Source organism: Aedes aegypti, chromosome 3, assembly GCF_002204515.2.
Source record: "Aedes aegypti strain LVP_AGWG chromosome 3, AaegL5.0 Primary Assembly, whole genome shotgun sequence".
Classification (NCBI taxonomy): Eukaryota; Metazoa; Arthropoda; class Insecta; order Diptera; family Culicidae; genus Aedes; species Aedes aegypti.
The window spans coordinates 169,633,896-169,653,647 of NC_035109.1; the positions used below are offsets into that span (position 1 = coordinate 169,633,896).

Sequence of the window (19,752 nt, forward strand, 5' to 3'; positions counted from 1 at the left end):
AGGAAATGTCTGTGAATACACCGTGCCAAGGATGGTAGGCTGATCCAACACACACATTGACTAACTTGCTTGTCAATTAGATCAGGTCCTGTGCGCCTACACCACCCAGCAGTAAAAGCGTGCAGCAATTGAAAAGAGTGCTTCCACGCCACTTTAGGCACAACAAGGAAGCGTTATCGCATGGAAGTTTCAAAGCAGAAAAAATATGAGAGCCTTTTGAACGCGATGGTGCAATCAACTACCATTCTTTGGTGTTTCGTCCCGTTTTATGGATTTTGGAGCCCGCTGCAATTGACAGGACACGTTTTCCTAGGAGAATGTTTCGCTGGTGTTACCTATGTGTTAAGGTGGCCCATTTTCATAGAATCTGTAAATCTGTAAAGTTCTTCTAAATTTGTTCATTTGGGCCCCAGACCAAATATATTGGAATTTCAGTTTCATTTTTATACCTATTTTGTTTTTTACGGAAAAACTTCCGGTTTGTTGCATTCTTCTCCATTGATAGGATAAAATTCAAGTTACAAATGAAAAATTTTCATCGATTACAGTTCACTCTATGTAGTTGGAAGTGTTTTTCCCATACACTTGGTTGATTTTCTTTACATAAACTTCAAGCTCGCTTCGTGTTGCCGAATTCCACTCAAACTTTCACAGTAATTTTTTAAGGCCCAAATGAACAAATGGGATGTTACTCAAGATTTTTGTAATTTGATCATCGTGGGTCACCCTACTATGTATGTTGTGTGTTGAATGTACACATAAGGCACATCATGGAAAAGGGAATGTGAGCACACGATAGCGATTTACGAGCTGTGGAGGAATGCTCGCAGAATTGAACACAAATGTACATACGTTTGGAAAGGGTTTTTTTTTAAGATGTTCCGTAAACTTGGCGTCCTATTGAAAGGTTTCTATTATGATGCAGGCTGCAGAACAGAAGGCACGCCTAAAAAAATTGAAGTGGGTTCGTCTGTACTATTGTGTTCTTTTTGGTAGTTTGTTTGCAATGGGGATGTGGAGCTAAGTGAAAATAAAGTTCTCGCTGAGCAGGGGAAAAGATTTGATCAGTGTCATACTGCATGTTTGAATATGATACTAGTGATTCACATTCGAATATGCTTGTTTGACATGAAAAATAAGAAGGGGTACGGAAGAACTTTCTTCCTGAGATTACAACAGCTAGTCCATATTGGTACAGCATACATCATGTTAATAAGTAAATAGATGCAAAATGTTATAAATTTGTACATTTTTGAATGTTATTTTGCAGGTTACATTTCTATCAAGCATGAGTTTTAGATTCTTAGTTTCATCCAACTTATTTATTGGAACTCCTCTCATTGAGATATAATGTTATACGTTGAGTTTTGCAAGCATTAGGAGAAATCTTCCATTTTTGCAAGCATAAAAAAATATCCAAACTTCTCCAAACTCCTACAGATGACACGCAGGTTTCGTCCTTTGGCGGAGAGGCCTGTTTCATCCGCAAACAAAGATTTTTGACATCTCTGAGGTAACTCAGGCGAGTCAGATGTGAAAATATTGTAGAATATTGGTCCCAAATTGCTGCCTTGAGGAACACCAGCTATTATAGGAAGTCTTTCAGACCTGCAGTTCTGATAATTAACCTGAAGTGTACGATTTGACAGATAACTTTGAATTATTCCAACAATGTAAGTTGGAACATTAAAGTTTTTTTAATTTTACAATGAAGCCTTCATGCCAAACACTGTCGTATGCTTTTTCTTTGTCTAGAACAGCAAGAGCAGTAGAATAGCCTTCAGATTTGTAGGAACAGATTCAATTTGTTACACGAATTTTCATATCATGTTAAATTATGTCAAACAGAATTTTGACAGAATCCTCTTTTTGTACAGAGTTCTGAGATTCCTTAATGTAATTCTCAAAATCATTCACACTGCAACGGAATAATTAGTCTTGAGCCCCCACAAAATTCAGATGTAGTATTATCTTGATCAATGTTTTTTTATCTTTAGTTTCTACAAAAATCCAGTAATCCAGTAATGACCGATTTTACTCCAAATCTCGATTACTTTTTCAAATAGACGTAAGTAACTTTCATACGATTTTGAGAAAATCAATTCAGAAGAATCACAACCTTTCTTCTAGAACCGTTTTTAAAATGAATCACCTTTTTAACATTTTTTCGCCGTGTACATTGCTTAAATTTTGCATACAATCAGCTCGCGTTCAAAAGCTAGATAGTTTCTATTATTTCCCACAAAAAAAAAAACATGATAACAAAATGATAAGCCGTTTCATTGAGTTACTTTCGTCGTTTTTCTACCAGTGTAAAATCGGCTCAAGTAGCGTTTTGTTTTGATTCGTGGTTAAGTCACTTTGTCTCTCCATACAACGCGTTGCAACGGAGCGGTGAAAGTAGCGGTTGGGTTGCGATAGTTGAAATTCTTACTTACGCCGTTTTGTAATTCCGGAATTAAACATTCTAAAAGTGAAAAAATCTTGGGTTGGGTAAGAGCGGAACGTGTGGAATTTCGTCTGCGAAACACGTAGGAACGATAAAGTAAGTTTGTTCACTTTTCTGACTTGAGACTATTTGAATAAGTTTTCAAGAAATCTTTTTAATCTCGTTAAAGTTACTATGAATATGCATGACACAAAAAAGAGACCCCTCTGTGCGGTCCTTAGCCTCCTTCAGAGCAACTCCTATGCCTATCTCCTCACGGTACTGGGCGGGGTACGAGGAACCTTAGGGAAGATCGGGTAACCAACCCCGGTGGGAACTCTGGTCGTATGCTGACATGGAAGTGGGGGTTTGTTTTTGCTTCTGCAAACCTGGAGCGTCTGTACTCCATGTTAGGAGCGGCTCACAACAGCATCTGTTCCCCATGTCAGGGGCGGCTGATCATCGTCCGAGTGCCAGAGAAGGACTCTAAGCTAAACTGCGCACTATGGTCCTCCGAACATTTAGGGGGAATGGTCCTCCGGAAATCTAGGGGGTTGGTGTCAGGCCCTGCAAGCCAGCCGTAAAAAAATCAAGCAACGAATTATCAACGAGAGAATACGAACCGGAACATTCGGCGAAGATCACAGCGATGTAAAGGGACTAGCGATTGGAAGCTCGGTACGTGTAACTGTAAATCTCTCAACTTCATCGGAAGCACACGCATACTCGCCGACGTGCTGAAGGACCGCGGATTCAGCATCGTAGCGTTGCAGGAAGTGTGTTGGAAGGGATCAATGATGCGAATGTTTAGAGGTAACCATACCATCTACCAGAGCTGCGGCAATACACATGAGCTGGGAACAGCTTTCATAGTGATGGGTGATATGCAGAGGTGCGTGATCGGGTGGTGGCCGATCAATGAGAGAATGTGCAAGTTGAGGCTCAAAGAGCGGTTCTTCAACTTCAGCCTGATAAACGTGCACAGCCCTCACTCCGGACGCACTGATGATGATAAAGACGCTTTTTACGCGCAGCTCGTACGCGAGTACGACAGCTGCCCAAACCATGACGTCAAAATCATCATAGGAGATATAAACGCTCAGGTTGGCAAGGAGGAGGACGATTGGAAAGTTCAGCGCCCACCGGCTGACGAACGAAAACGGCTTACGACTAATTGATTTCACCGCCTCCAAGAATATGGCCATTCGTAGCACCTATTTCCAGCACAGCCTTCCATACCGATACACCTGGAGATCACCACAGCAGACAGAATCTCAAATCGACCACGTTCTGATTGATGGTCGGCACTTCTCTGACATTATCGACGTCAGGACCTATCGTGGCGCTAACATCGACTCTGACCACTATCTGGCGATGGTTAAACTGCGTCCAAAACTCTCCGTCGTCAACAACGTACGGTACCGACGGCCACCCCGGTACGACCTAGAGCGGCTCATCCAATCGGATGTCGCAGCGTTATACGCGCAGCACCTCGATGCTGCATTACCGGAAGAGGGTGAGCTGGATGAAGCCCATCCTGAGGACAGCTGGAGAACAGTGAAGGCAGCCATCAACAATGCAGCTGAGAGCAACGTCGGGTACGTGGGACGGAGTCGACGGAACGATTGGTTCGACGAGGAATGTAAGCAGATTCTGGAGGAGAAGAACGTAGCGCGGGTGGTCATGCTGCAGCAAGGGACCCGGCAGAACGTGGAGCGTTATAGACGGAAACGACAACAGCAGACCCGCCTCTTTCGGGAGAAAAAACGCCGCCTGAAGTGTGAAGAGCTGGAACAGCTGTGCCGGTCTCAAGAAACACGCAAGTTCTATCAGAAGCTTAACGCATCCCGCAACGGCTTCGTGCCGCGAGCCGAGGTGTGCAGGGATAAGGATGGGAGCATTTTGACGGACGAGCGTGAGGTGATCGAAAGGTGGAAGCAGCACTTCGACGAACATCTGAATGGCGCTGAGAGCACAAGCAGTGAAGGTCGGGACGACGGCGGGAATGCCTTCGTCGGTACTGCGGAGAATGGAAACCAACCAGCCCCCACTTTAAGGGAGATTAAGGATGCCATTCACCAGCTCAAGAACAATAAAGCTGCTGGTAAGAATGGTATCGGAGCTGAACTCATAAAGATGGGCCAGGAGAGGCTGGCCATTTGTTTGCACCGGCTGATAGGCACAATATGGGAAACAGAACAGCTACCGGAGGAGTGGAAGGAAGGGGTTATATGCCCCATCTACAAGAAAGGCGACAAGTTAGATTGTGAGAACTTTCGAGCGTTCACCATTCTAAATGCGGCCCACAAAGTATTATCCCAGACGTCACCTGTAGTAAACGAGTTCGTGGGAAGTTATCAAGCCGGCTTCGTTGACGGCCGATGGACAATGGACCAGATCTTTACTGTACAGCAAATCCTCCAAAAATGTCGTGAATACCAGGTCCCAACGCATCACCTTTTCATCGATTTCAAGGCAGCATACGATAGTATCGGCCGCGTAGAGTTATGGAAAATCATGGACGAGAACAGCTTTCCCAGGGCTCACGAGACTGATAAGAGCGAGAGATGGAAGGTTTGCAAAATTGTGTGAAGGTTTTAGGCGAACATTCCAGTTCGTTTGGATTCCGCCGGGGACTACGACTAGGTGATGGACTTTCGTGCTTGTTGTTCAATATTGCGCTAGAAGGTGTTATGCGGAGAGCCGGGCTCAACAGCCGGGGTACGATTTTTACGAGATCCAGTCAATTTGTTTGCTTCGCGGATGATATGGACATTGTCGGCCGAACATTTAAAAAGGTAGCAGACCTGTACACCCTCCTGAAACACGAGGCAACAAAGGTTGGACTGGTGGTGAATGTGGCCAAGACAAAGTACATGCTAGCTGATGGGGCCGAGCGCGACAGGGCTCGCCTAGGTAGCAGTGTTACGATAGACGGGGATACGTTGGAGCTGGTCGACGAGTTCGTCTACCTTGTATCCTTGCTGACGGCTGACAATAACGTTAGCCGTGAGATACGGAGGCGCATCATCAGTGGAAGTCGGGCCTACTATGGCATCCACAAGAAGCTGCAGTCAAAATAGATTCACACCCGTACCAATTGTATTATGCACAAAACGCTCATAAGGCCGGTAGTCCTCTACAGGCATGAAACGTGGACGATGCTCGAGGAGGACTTGCAAGCACTTTGTGTCTTCGAACGTCGGGTGCTTAGGACAATCTTAAGCAGTTTGCAGGAAAACGGCGATGCAGAATGTCTCCAGAAGGTGGCCAAAGCTGGAAGGATACGATGGGCAGGGCATGTTGCAAGAATGCCGGACAGCAACCCTGCAAAGATGGTGTTCGCTTCGGATCCGGTTGGTACAAGAAGGCGTGGAGCGCAACGAGCTAGGTGGGCGGATCAAGTGCGTATCGATTTGGCGAGCGTGGGGCAGAACCGAGGATGGAGAGATGCGGCTACGAACCGAGTATTGTTGCGTGAAATTGTTGTTGATTCGATAAAATGACAAACGTCAGGGGCGCTTACGTCGACTATGCAAATATGGGCAGTACAGCAATGACCGGATTTTGTGAGAAGTGTTGCGACGAAGTTTTTCTTGTCACCATTTCAAACCCTATTTTTCTCCAAATCTTTTCAATATCGTCAAAGTTACTATGAATATGAATGACACAGGGATGAAAGAACACTGTTGAATTGATTGAATTTTGAAGAAGCTACAAAAGGGTTGAAAAAGGGGCTAACAATATCGGGTCATCTATGTATCATTTGCTAGGCAACTCTATCGTCCATTGCACGATGACGTCATAACAAAATCGCTCTCTTTCTCTCATTTGGGAAAATTGAAAACATCGGTGCCAGTACCTGTGAAAGTTGACAGGTACTGGCACCTTTGATTTCAGTTTTCTTTAAAAGCGAAAGAGATAAAATTTAGCCGAGATATCGCGTAACTTTTCAAAATGACCGATACTGAAACGCTCAATTCCGATAGAACTGGTACTGGATTTTTTTTGCAATAAATGTAGAGCATACAGCATTGAACAAAAAATTGCAACTTTTTAAAATTCGTCAGAATGCACAAGTGAACTGAAGATATTGTCAAGCTTATTTTTCATATAAATTACTATTATGGTATAATAAAAGTAATATTAGGTAAACATTCTTACTTTCTTACTAACTCACGGAAGAAAAAAAAAACAAATAAATTTGTTGAAATTCTTTTTTTTTTATTTGACACGAAGGAGCAGTTTTTGTCCCCGAGACGGAGGTAGTCTGCTTTCACGTCAGGTTAAACGGCATGTTTCCTCCATCTCGGGGACAAAAACTGCTCCTTCGTGGGCAAATCGAAGCTCTTCAGTGAGACAAAACAAAACTCTTCAATGAGACAAAACAAAAATTGAGTTTGCTTCGGAGAATCCGAATACTTCAGCAACACGTGCTGTAAACACTTAATTCAAATATGTCCTTTAACCCGCCACAGTTGACCGTTTTGTTGGTGTTGGAATCCAAAATGCTGGAAAATCGTAAAAGTTGTTGATGTTTATGTAATATTGGTTGTAACGCAGAAAATCGTTCATAATGAATAATTTATAGGCTATTGTTTTAAACCTGCTTCTGATCCATAAAGTAAGACTTAAAAATGCGAAGCATGTTCAAAGTAATACGTGTACGTAGTTTTGTAACGAAGCTTACAGACACAAAGAAATCATGCATCGTGAAGCGTCAACAAATATTTCACTCTGTATTTGTCAGAATCGCAATACGCGAATAAACCCAAATAATTTCATATTCCGAATAGTCAAACATTGTACCAATACTGTAGCTTCTTTGAATGCTTCAATCTGGTCAAACCTTACCTTATATTGGTGTATTATATTGACCATTAGCAGCTTCATCTGTATTCTGTGGTAATAATCCGCTACATAGCTTTCGTTCAATGACTACACCTGATGATGATGATTTGATTCTACCATCTTTTGTAGCAAGGCATCTGCCTATAGCACTGGAATAGTCTGAAAAGCGATTTGATCGAGATTGTGCTGTTGTTTGTAAGCAGTCAGTCTCCTGTATGAAGGGCCAAAAACGGATGTGCGGATTCGCAAGAAGAGACACTTGCACGAAACCCGCGGCAGGGGAAAAGAATCTCCTTCCAGAAGAAAGTTGTCACGAACAATTGTACAATCAAGCCCTCGATTGACAGAATACTCCCAATAGATGGGGTCGAAGAGCCCGCCCTCAATCCACGAAATTTTAACAACAGGGAGGAGGCAGTCCCAAGCTCCCTGTCCAAGTCGCTTCATTCGGGTGCCCTGGTGGTCCCTCCCAACCCAGTTATATATGATACTAAAAGATAAATAAATACAATATAAATTAGAACAATCTCACCAAGTTAGTTGGAACATCATGCAGATTTGTACCACTTGATGAACTGGATGAACTCTCCGATGATCAAAGATGGTTTGATTTTTCTTAAGGTTTCCAATTTACACTATATGCTATACTGCACTCGCGAAACATTTCATTAATGATTGTGTTTACTTCACGCAAAATTTAAGATTGAGATTGAGATTTCTTACGCGCCATACAATTATTTTTTTATTTTCATGCAGAAAGTGGTCACAAAAATGTGTTACGTAAATAATGGACAGTCCCTTAATGCTAGGAAATGTAGATCTAAACTGCAAAATATTAATGTTGCATTTATTTTCTTCCGGATATCCTGTAATGTAGTTACGATCCACGCGATTCATCAAGGCGTCACAATGTCACATACAGTTGTGTTCAGAATAATAGTAGTGAAAGCCGATTTTCATACAAAATGCTTAACTTTGGAATGCTGTAACTTTTTCTCTATATGTGCAATCGGCATGAAATTTTGGCAGTGAACTACAAATATACTCAATTTTATTATCACAAGATTTGAAAATTTTTACACTACCGGCTAAAAAGTTAAGCACCAGGTGAAATCGCTCAAAATAATAGTAGTTTTGATAATTTAAATATCTGCTGTATTTAGAGTTTTTTAATTTTTCTTTATTCATCGTTTCAACCATTTCCACCCAAGCTTTAAATGTATAAACAAGCCAATTTTTTATAAAATTGTTGCTGAACGAAAATTTTCAAAAGAAAAACTACTATTATTTTGAGCGATTTCACCTGGTGCTTAACTTTTTAGCCGGTAGTGTGAAAATTTTCAAATCTTGGGATAATAAAATTGAGTATATTTGTAGTTCACTACCAAAATTTCATGCCGGTTGCTCATATGGAAACAAAGTTACAGCATGCTAAAGTTGAGCATTTTGTATGAAAATCGGCTTTCACTACTATTATTCTGAACACAACTGTATATGCTTATATGCAAATCGCACGATGAACGCCTCACGCCCCGCTTGATGCACCGCGTTACTATGTCGTCGGCCTACAGCTTTAGGTTGCTTCACTTCCAACACCACATTTCGTCGTTGTCATGACAACATAATGCTTGATGCGCTAAGTTTCACGCACACACACACACAATTACTAATCCGAAGTACCCATTGCTTCCAGGAAATTCGATGCTCACTTCAACCACATGATTTTACATAAATTCTTGAATACAACGACCATATTACGAAATATTTATGAAATGCTTTAAATGCCAACTGACAGCAATTCATTCAACACCATTGAACCCCATTAAAACAACATCATTCAAGCTTCAAATAAAGAAACCCCTCACTTCACTCCACCCACACGACAACACCAATACATTGACTATGCCAGATTTTTTTTTCACTTCACATCGGCCAAGCCATTACAAAATTGATCAAACGCCTCGAAAAATACCATAATTTCACAATTTTTTACTATACACTATGAAATTTCATTCCTACATCCACTGACACGCACTATCCGCTACTTTTTTTTAGAAATTTCTTCCATATTATCGAGAACAATGCATTTAAAAGAGGAACCGCTTTCGCGCACGTCTTCGCCGCCTTAACACCATCGTGCCCTTCCGTTCAATGACTGCACCTGTTATGAAGATAAACTAGACTGTCCCCACATACTAGGCGAATATTGAAGGCTGCCATCAAGCTTAGGAACGAAGGACATGTACATAAGGTTTCTACGAAGAAAGGATCGGTTTTTGTAATTTTCCCGAAGTCAAACAACTCCGTCCTAGTGGAATGCATTGATCAATTGCTGCTGCATAAGTCAAACCTATCCAAATAGTTCTCTCTTTCCTTCATTTTTGATCCTTGACTCTATTCCCCATATTGTCCTCTGCCTCCTTCCGTTCCTGAAAGTTATTTTGTCTTGAACATCTTAAGTACCTTTCCCAGTTTTCACACTATTATCCTTTGATTCCTATCCCATTACATCGTCCATCACTCCTTCCTAAAAGCAAAGGGGGGAGGGGGCTGCTGTTGTTGCTGTTTGATTACTGCTGCTGTTGCTGTTGACTGTCTTCTGCTGGTTCTGATGGTGCTCGGTGTTTGCTGCTACACAATTGTTGTTGGAATTGATCTCTTTTACATCGTGCCATTTGTCTGCATCAAAGTAATTTAATTTCTTTTGATAGTAATGTTATTTGTAATAGTTAGGTTAGGGTTCCTGATGTATCATACTTTTTCATGTTGTGCGGGTTTGGAAGATGTTTTTCGCTTTATCCGGCTTTCTTCCGTTGATAATGCTAAATGACGTAAGTAGTGTCAATGCTTCCACAAATGCTCTTATACCTAGGGCTGTTCTAAGGTCTGCTTTAAATTCAAAGTATTTGAATATCAGCCATATTAATGTGCAGAGTTTGTTATCGCGACAACTTTCAAAGTTTAATGAACTTAAATTAAATTTTGCTGACTGTAAGTTAGACATAATCTGTATGACAGAAACATGGCTAGATGATTCTATTGATAATCGAATTATTGCCATTGACGATTATAATGTATTCAGAAATGATCGTAATAGACATGGTGGCGGTATTTGCGTTTATGTTCGCAAGAACTTAATATGTCGGATTTTGAAATCATCGATCATTGATAGCAGTGTCAGAACAACTGAATTCATGTGTTTAGAAATATTATGTGGCGAAGAACGCTTTATGCTCGCAGTGTATTACAATCCTCCTGGCGTTGATTGCACAAACATATTATCACAGCATTTTGATGAATTCACTGTTAAATATGAATCCACTTTTTTCATTGGTGACTTCAACGTTGATTTGCTAAAGAGAAATAGTAGACAAAAACAATTTAATGATATTTTATCCAGCATGTCTTATGTGTGTATAAACAGTGAACCTACATTTTTTCATCAAACAGGATGCTCTTTGCTTGATCTTTGTTTAACGGATTCACCGAATAAAGTTCTCAAACATGATCAATTATCAATGCCTGGTGTATCACATCACGATATGATATTCTTATCCGTAAAAATAGTGTCTCCTATTTCAAGTACACCAATTTACTATCGTGACTATGTTCATTTTGATGCTTCTGCTCTACAAAATGCCTTTAACAGAATTAACTGGAATGAATATTTCTCATACAGTGATCCTGACATGCTTCTAGAGTTTCTAAATGATAAATTACTGTATTTACACGATACATACATACCATTGAAAACATGCAAAGTAAAGAAAAGCCCGTGGTTTACAGCTGATATTGAACGTGCTATTATTTCAAGAAACATTGCCTATAATAACTGGTTAAGGGACAAGACTACAGTATACTGTTCGCTTTATAAACGTATCCGAAATAGAGTAACTATGATGATCAGAAACGCCAAAGAAGATAACGATAAACGTGCCATAAACACTAATCTACCAAGTAAACAATTATGGAATAACGTAAGAAAACTGGGAGTGGCAAATGACAGAGCACACGAAAGTTTTTGTGATGCATCTTCGAATGAGATTAATTGTTATTTCTCTTCTAATTTCACCTCAGATAGTCGACCTATGCATAACTTCCAAGTAAATTCACATGGTTACGTTTTTCATGAAGTAGAGGATTTCGAGATTGTTAATACAGTATTTGACATTAAATCGAATGCCGTTGGGCTAGATAATATTTCGATCAAATTTATTAAGATTATTTTACCACTAGCAGTTTCAGTTTTTAGACATCTTTTTAACAAAATTATTGCTACTTCAATATTTCCTGTAAAATGGAAACAGATAAAGGTTATACCAATTAAGAAAAAAAGCAATTGCTCCGATGTTTCTAATCTCAGACCGATCAGTTTACTGTGCTCCCTTTCCAAAGTTTTCGAAAAACTGCTAAAATATCAAATGTGTGATTTCATAAATAGGATGGATTTTCTCAATCAAAATCAATCGGGTTTTCGGAAAAAGCACAGCACAAATACAGCTTTACTAAAAGTGCACGACGATATTGCCCAAGCAGTCGACAAAAAAGGAGTTGCAATATTATTATTAATTGATTTTGCGAAAGCCTTTGACAGAGTGTCACATCGAAAACTGCTCAACAAATTATCATCTAACTTCATATTTTCCAATACTGCTGTCACACTGATCAAATCTTATCTTACCGGACGCACGCAGACTGTCTTCCACAATATGGAATTTTCTTCATATGTTGAAATTAAATCTGGAGTTCCTCAAGGTTCGATTCTTGGGCCATTACTATTTTCTCTATTTATTAATGATTTACCTTCAGTTTTAGAGTATTGTTCAGTTCATCTTTTCGCAGACGATGTACAAATTTATCTTTGCAGTGATAAAACCATTGATGTTGATGATATGTCAAGAAAAAATAATTCCGACCTTCAAAAACTACTGGAATGGGCTAAACGAAATCTCTTGATGATAAATCCAACTAAAACAAAAGCATTGCTAATTAATAGATCGCGTTCTACAATAAGAACCCCAGACTTATTTCTAAACAGTGAAAAGGTTGCATTTGTAGATCAAGCTTCAAATTTAGGATTGATTTTCACTTCAAACCTGTCGTGGGATGCTCAAGTTAATCAGCAGTGTAGAAAAGTATATTACGCATTAAAACAGTTAAACTTAACAACCAGGCACCTGGACATCCAAACGAAGATTAAGCTCTTCAAAGCGCTTATACTGCCACATTTCATCTATTGTGACTTTGTTTACAGTAATGCATCTATGGCTGCAATGAACAAGTTGCGTTTGGCTCTTAATGCATGTGTGCGCTACGTTTATTGTTTGTCACGATTTTCAAGAGTATCGCACTTCCACAAAATATTGCTCGGATGTTCTTTCTGGCGATTTTTGGAATATAGAATATGTCTGACTTTTTACAAAATAATTAATTCTGAAACACCAAACTATTTATTTTCTAAAATTACTCGTACACGCTTACCAAGGACCATGAACTTCAATATACCTCAACACACTACTATATATTATGGGCAATCTTTCTTTGTGCGAAGCATTGTACACTGGAATTCGTTACCAATTAGTCTCAAATCGTGTACATCATTAGTTGGATTTAAGCGGGAACTTCTTTCCAGATTCGCCAATTTGAATTAGATATTATATGGAACCTTCAGGAACTAGATATTGTAATGTTAAGTTAAGTTACTGAATTGAAAGTTTTCTTCTTCTTCTTCTTTGAAATCATTTTGTGGCAACAAAAAAGACAAGGTCTTACGTCGCAAGAATTGTGAAATAATAAATAAATAAATAAATAAATAAATAAATAAATAAACTAAGTTTTTGGAGCAGCCTCAAACTACAAATAAATTTATTTGATATTTGATATTCATTATAAATTTATCATTTAACTTACAAGTTTCAATTTGCTTCCTGTGACTTTCCGATTCCAAGTTTATTCTAGTTTTAGCATTCGTATACGTACTAGAGAAAGTTTAGCTAATAACTTTTAGTATGAAGTTTGATACTAATAGCTAAAAATATTTATAATAAGGCTCACTATTTGTATCTTATATTGGGACTCAATTAAAAGATTTCTATCACTACACAATTGACTTGATTGTGTACTGTTGCTACTTCAATCTCCTATTTGACAGAAAATCATGCAAATTTTACTACTTATTATTCATTCCTTTTATTTATACAGACTGGTGCTGATACTGTAGTACAGGGGTTTTCAGCCTTTGTGACTTGCGGAGCACTTTTTAAAATTAAATTGTTACGCGAAGCACCTGTTCTTCATCACTATCCTATTTGAATTCTGGAATTTATAACACGCTTAAATTGACCCTGAAATTCGGTCGAAAAGCGTAAAGTAAGATTTATATTGGTCAATCTTTTATTTATTTTGATTTTATTTTAAACTTTTATTTTTAATCTAAAAAAAATGTGTTTTATTTGAAGAATCCACAAACTAGCAGAATTGATGGCGAAATATTTCTCTCTAACCCTTTATTAATGTTTTTGAATGGGTTGATCCACAAGTTAGCGTTAGCGAAGTTACGGTATTGAATGGGTTGATCCACAAGTTAAACATAAGCTGAAATATTCATCATTCTGATACATATAATCCGTATTTTGTATCATGGTGCCAATTTTGATCATGAGCTTAGTTGCTTGTTTTCAATACTAAATTCAAGAATATCCTGTTTCTCAAAGACTGTCCTAATATATTTTCGCCGAAATTACAAAGTCGTAGTACAAATGCTGTTGTTTTTGTAAAACTATCCGAGGTACCTACATTGAAGTTCGATAATGATCAAGAGTTTTACATCGTATGTATAAAACTGGGTTTCGTCATCCACCATAACGTCAAAAACATCATAAAGCATAAAGATTAATCGAGACAATCAATCAATTTTCAAGAACACAAATTTGGAGAACATTTGAGTGATCTAAAATTCGAACGATTATTCGCAACAAACGAATTACCGTTTTGACTCATATTCTGAACACTAAAGGCCGACAGTGACTTCAAATGCTTCTGATTGGCATAAATTGGCTAATATTTGTATAAATTTTAATTTCTTAGCTAAGTATAACGGTTAGCTGTTGGATGTACTAATAATAATGTTAATTCAATTAGTTTAAGTTTTGTTTTCACGTAAAAGTATGGAACAACATTTTGATTCGAATGCCTAACACTGTGTTCATTCTGTCTCATATTCCGAACAGCACGAATAAATCGTTTTCAAATGAATAATTTTGCAAAATAATTTATCTGAGCTTGTTCTACTAGTCTCAAGCTAGAGAATCGTGACTACTCGCACGGTATAAATTATATTGGGGACGTTAAAATTGAATAGGGTAATGACTGTTTATTTCGTTCATAATCACTAACAGTTGGCGCCAGCGGCAAAAAGTACAGACAACAACCTTTCGAGCATTCAGTTTCTCTCACTGGCCGCCGAGCAGCGACACTGATGTTTGTATTCCACTCACTGAGCGCGCTACGCTGGATTCTCAAATTTCTCAAACTTTCAACACAAGTGCATGGAAGAATGGTAGTCGAGAGCTGTCAAAACGTATGGAAAATAATGAAAAACGTAAACTACTAGCTATTAGGAAACTGGATCGAAAAAGTAGGGATTAGAAATCAAGCGTATTGTGAATAGATAACTTTTTGTTTTCAGTTCATCTTCCGTGGTGCTTTCTTTGCTTCAAGATTTCGTTTTTACTACCACTGAAAAAGAGCCATCTATTGCCTTTTCCGTTTTGAATATCGCTCTATTGCAAATGATTGCCATTTCCTTGTTATTTGGTGACATATTTCTGCGAAAAATTTCAACCAAATCGCCATAAAAAAACCGAGTGTTTGGAATATGAGTCTATTCGGAATTCGAGACAAAACAGTACTAATAGATCAAATTTTCAACGCGATGGGTTGTTTTGTTTTCCAAATTTGTATTCTTGAAAATTGTCGCGAAGCACCTGGTAAGGCTTTACGGAGCACCAAGTGCTCCGCGGAGCACGATCTGAAAACCGCTGCTGTAGAATCCTAGTGATTACAACAGCACTCTTAGGTATTTAAACTTCACCCAAAACTTGTTTTTATCGAAGATCAACCAGCTGGAAAGATCATCATTATAATACACCTTAATGAAATACGTTCTTTGGTCGACCTAAAAAGTTCACAATTAACGAAATTTACCAAACTTACGTACCATTTATTTTAAATAAATTTATTGATTCAAAAGATTATTTGGTTTCATCAGCACCGTAAATACCGGTACTCAATCCCTTCCAGTACCGGTAGTTCAGTACCTAAAATTGATCGGTATTTCCGGTACTTTCCGAACCAAAACCCTAGTCTAGTTATTGATCAAAGAGAAAGTAAACAAAGAGAGTCATTTAATGGTAAATAGGTCCGTGTGAAAAGTTACACAAGAAATTAAATTTCTCCTTCATCCGATGGTGTCAGTTTGCTGGTGTTAACACACGTAGGATAAGTAGATATAAGAAGCTCCCCTAAGAAAAATGGAAATATCTTTGGAAGTGTACAGAATCCTACACGGTAGATGCGTTAGTTGGTCGGATACATTGCATAGCGTACATCAGCTTATTTAAACTGTTTAAAATCGACCGATTTCATGGAAGCGCATGGTTGCTCAATTTTTTTCTACAAATAGTGTAGGTAGAACGATGTGAGGATGTTTTGTTTGACAATTGTATGTTATAAGTGAAAATGAGGTGTAATTTTTATAAAATATATTTTATTAGGAATATTTCTCTAATTGTCTGGTGCAACTCGAAACACAAAATGTTTTTTTTTTTTTTTAATATGGCTTCAAAAGGAGGTATAGTCGGAAAAGTTTTATAGGTGTTCATCGGTGCTTCCTCTTCTTGATTTCCCCAACCGCTAACTTTATTCGATGTTTATCAATACAAAAGGTTTCGTTGATTAAAATTTCCAATGCCGCACTAGAGTTTATACGGCATCTCACTTTTCCCGAAAGCATGCACCAGAGACCTCGGAAAGAGTTAAAATGTTGCACGACTAAAGGGTGAACGCGATGCATGCTGAAGTGTATGTAACGATGTGTTTTGCATAAAAGGCAGTAAACTTATGTTTTTGTGACATTTTCAATGTTGCATCTCGCTTGCTGGTGGCAAATGGTGGTGGCTTTATCAAGATACAAGTAACGGAAATTAAATTCACGTAGGGGTGTACAACCGGGCAAGACCGTTGTTCGACTTCAAAGATGTGGGATCATCCCTGTCGGGCAGATAATATCCATCCTTAATCCCCATACTGAATAGCATCATTTTATGATTTCATATTTATTTAGCGGATTTCCAGCATCCTTTTTTCATTGTTTGTTTTCCCCTTTATGTCCGTTGTTTCTGGATGATAGCTTAATAACGGATTCACACATACATGTGTTCGGTTGCTTTTTACAGCAAATATGGGAAAAACGTGGGGCGTGTACCAAACGTTTAATGGCAAACATAGAAGGTAGGTAGCTCAACGAGGCGAGATAATTCTGCTAAACATCATATGAATGGCATTAAGCAGAAACGCGTGGATTGATTTTCAATTTCTGTTGATTGATGCATGATAGATTTTGTGTTGTTTTATCTATGTTGAATGTTCCACTGAATTATGCAGGATTACAAAACTATTTAGCACTAATTGATCTAAAACAACGACTTATAACATTTAGAAGAGACACTCAATTTAATAGGAAATTGAGGGGCTCAAACTCATTTTACTCAGCTTAAAGAACAAAACATTCCATGATGAATCTTCGAAAACTTAGATTGGAAGAAAACAATTATATCACTAGTGGTCAATTCAGCGAGTATTTAATGACATTTTCAAAAAGATCAAAGAAACTTGTGTAGTCTACTGATTGAAAAAAACTATATAAAGCTTTGATTAAAGTATTTATGTAACAAACAAACAAAATGTCAGCATGAGTCGTATATTTATAAATATGACAATTGCTGAAAAAATAGAGTTTTGCAACGAGTTTCTACAATATTTTTTGACTCAGTCATTCAAAAATTCAGAGCAGTACAGATATTAATTTTTAGACACTCAAATATTAAATTGACGCTGTTCGGTAATCCAATCCGCATGGTTATTAAATTAATTAACTCATTACGTGTGGTAAAGATGGACGAATTATGGGTGAAATTATGAAAAAAATCCACGTGCTCGGCTGGAATTTGAATCCAGGACTCTTGTAAGCTAGACGAGCGCTTTACCAACTAAGCTACCGAGCCACTTGGTGATTCAATAACTCCATCTCCATCTTTACCACGCGTAATGAGTTAATTAATTTAATAATCATGCGGATTGGATTACCGAACAGCTCTATATAAGCGTCAATTTATATTAGAGTGTTACTGCCTCTCTGTAGTAGTCATGTCGTCACTTGAGTGAGAACGACACGTTGAAAGCCTTCCCACATCTTTACTCTTCCACAATACAGTTGTTGTGGAAGCGATGTAGGGGCTCCTGGGGTAATATGCACTGCCGGGGCAAAACGCACCTTGTCATTTTCTCTGAAATTAACGAGTTTAGAGAGGAAAACACTATGCGGATTGATTAAACGTTGCAAATTGTTGACACCCTGAGAATTTGATACATTTTGAAAAACTTAACAGGGAGATAGAACAGTAAATTCGAAAAGCACGATTCTGATGTAACTTTCCCGATCATTTCACTTGATGTTTTAAAAGCGATGAATTTAGAATTTTCTTAACCTTTCATCATAAAACAGATGATTAGAGACAGGGTAAGTTGTTGATGACATGTTTTGGCGAAATAACACAACGATTTCTATTGTTCATAACATTTTCCGGTAAGCGCCCGGTTGGGACAACATGCACTCCATTGGTCGGGCAGAACGATCCACTTCAAAATAAACTACAATCATAAAAGTTAGGTCATTTGAAGTCTTTACTAACGTATTTATGCACAATTGTATCATCTCGTAGACGAAAATCATCCAAAACTCGTGTTTTTACGATACATTAAATTACGTTTAAAACACGATGGTGCATCTTGCCTCATTGTTGTGGTGCATCATGCCCCTTTGTTTAGGTGCGTCTTGCCTCAATGTTGTGGTGCGTTCTGCCCCAAAAAGCGGTGCAACGTGCCCCGCATCAATCTTATTTCACACAAAATTAGTGTTTGAAAAAAGTTTAATTTTCCAAAAATCTAATGTAATTATGATGAAAATTCGCTAAACACCATGTGGGATAAACCCAAACCAATTAGATTCGTGTATTAAAACACTACATACATGTTGTTTAGTGTTCATTTCGGCACATTTTCCTTAAGTGGTGCATATTACCCCAGGAACCCCTAAGTACGATAGGCAAACAGTTTCAACACTAAATAAATCGCACTCGCTCTTTCCGCGTGTGTAGTAACATGAGATGGATGGATATGGGTTATGAAAGGGGTCCGCGCGGTCTGTAGGGATTTGAATTCTAAACTTGTAATCAACTCAGTTATTGGACCACCAAGTGTTTGTTTGTTTGTTTATTTTTATTGTCCAGTAGCTTAAGATACAAATCTTTTTAAATTCACTACCTCCGATTTGACACAAGATGCCATATTGAACTACATACTAAAACTTTCATACTATCTATTCTACATAGTCATTTTATACAATTAATTTAGACGATTCCAAAATTCGATGCAGCCACTCTTAAAACTTGCTTCCGATAAAGAACGTTTTACATCCGGTGGTAACGAGTTCCAGTTTACCACACCTCGTACGAACAAAGAGCTTGCGTAGCATAACGTATTATTAGCTGGAACGACCAGGTTCAGCAAACGACGACCTCGAGACTGTAAAAGTTTCTCATGGAGTATCACTGGCGTCTGATTTATCATCAGATTCCTCAAAAACAGGCAGGAGCGATGCGCATAGAATGCTTGTAAGGAACAACCAAGAAGGTTTCGTTGCAAGTGACTTACATGATCATAGCGACTCAATCCGTAAACATAACGAACGCAACAATTAAGCGCAACACGGAGCCGATTGAGGGAGTTTGCACTGGGGTGGACATGCAGTACATCACCAAACATGAAATGCGGCATGATTAGTGATTTGAAAAGCTTCAGTTTGGTAGATGTTGGGGCGGCGGAGGTACAACAGTAAAGCGTTCGCAGGCTTGCAAAAATCTTTCCACATTGCTGTGCAATCAGTCCATCCCACTGCAAGTCATTTTGGAAAATAAATCCAAGATTATTTGCTCTATCCGACCAATCGATGTTTTGACCATCCATCACGATTCCAGGAACTGGTGCAATAGAACTACCAGCGGTACGACGTCTTCTAGTGATGAACAAAGCCTTACTTTTTGCTGGATTCACACGAAGGTTGTTGCGCCTCGACCAATCTGCTACACGTTCAAGGTCATCATTCATCATTCGAACAAGTTCTTGTGTACAAGAGC

General features: G+C 38.6%; 1 protein-coding gene across 11 annotated transcripts in view; it reads right to left on the minus strand.

Moving 5' to 3' along the window:
- LOC5579939 (atrial natriuretic peptide receptor 1) overlaps nt 1-19,752 on the minus strand; it is a 199,198-nt gene that overhangs the window by 58,754 nt on the left and 120,692 nt on the right. The window lies entirely within an intron of this gene.